Below are 1,253 nucleotides of genomic sequence, written 5' to 3'. Positions count from 1 at the left end.
TTTGCCTTCTCTTCTGCGGTTTTTCGGATCTCTATCGGTAGAGGAATCATTAGATCATGGGTGATATCGGAATAGGCTGGCGCATGATATGCTCACTACCTTAACAGGCTTCAACAATGGAGAAACCCATACACTCTCATCGTCTCGCGCACATTGATCCTTCTCATACACCCCATCGCTCCGCCTTTGCTCTTGTATAGGAGGCATATTTCGGCAAAGAACATTTCGCACCTCACCGTTACTCCCAGAGGAAGGGAGTTTGAAAAATTTCATTTTTGGTGGGCGGTATGTTAAAGCCCAAAAGTATATTTTTTCTTTTCGTTAGTTTAATTTATTACTTCCAATTTGGTTTTTATTTTTTTTGTTAATTATAAGTTAATTGCTTTTTTTTTAATAACAATTAAGTTTCATTTTGTAATTAAAATTAAATTAGAATTCATAGTTATAAGGAAGTTTGTTATGGTGCGAGTATAATAGAGATACATCGCTGCAGTTCGGCACATACAACAACATTGTAGGTTGCAATGGGATTACGGCCTGTATACAGGGACTGATAAGGGAGGCGACAGTCTACAGTCCGCTGCCTGGAGCCACTACATAGCGAGAGACACCCACCGGCTCACCACGTAAAGTTTTTTTGGGGTTCAGCTCAGGACCCTCACCCACCAACCAATCATCACCGATATTTTGAAGACGGCGGATGTTCCTATGCGCATATCGACCCCCCGACTATCTACTGTGAGTGATTTTTTTCTCTTCATCGAGCCATGCATCATTTTTATCGCTTAATATATAACATTATTAAGCCCGGTTGTTATTGAGTTATTTTAATTAATTTTAGTATAAAGAGAAGCGATTTTGTTTATATGTATATATTAAATTATTTTATTTTATTTCACTACACACTTTTATTTTTTATAACAACAAATCAGTAACAGGTTTTTTTTATTTTGTCTATATTTTAATTCCATTAAATTTGTATACCAAATTTGGAAGGTTTTATTCTCTATTTTTTTTTCTTTATTACTTTGTGTTTATAATCTTTTCAGGTCCTCCGTTTTATTTTTTAATATCTCAACGAACCAGCGAACAATTTTCTTATGGGGAAGAGGTAAGTTGTTCATTTAAGAAAAGCCCCTCGCCCCAACATAATTTGGTCTCGTCCGGGCCGGATATTACCGGATAAAATCGTATATTATTTTATTATAATCCTTTATAACCTATTGTAACCTCACTCGTCTCTTTTTTTTTTT

Source organism: Halyomorpha halys, unplaced genomic scaffold, assembly GCF_000696795.3.
Source record: "Halyomorpha halys isolate HHAL.00 unplaced genomic scaffold, Hhal_1.1 Scaffold396.1, whole genome shotgun sequence".
Classification (NCBI taxonomy): domain Eukaryota; kingdom Metazoa; phylum Arthropoda; class Insecta; order Hemiptera; family Pentatomidae; genus Halyomorpha; species Halyomorpha halys.
Note: the sequence above shows the minus strand (reverse complement) of the source record.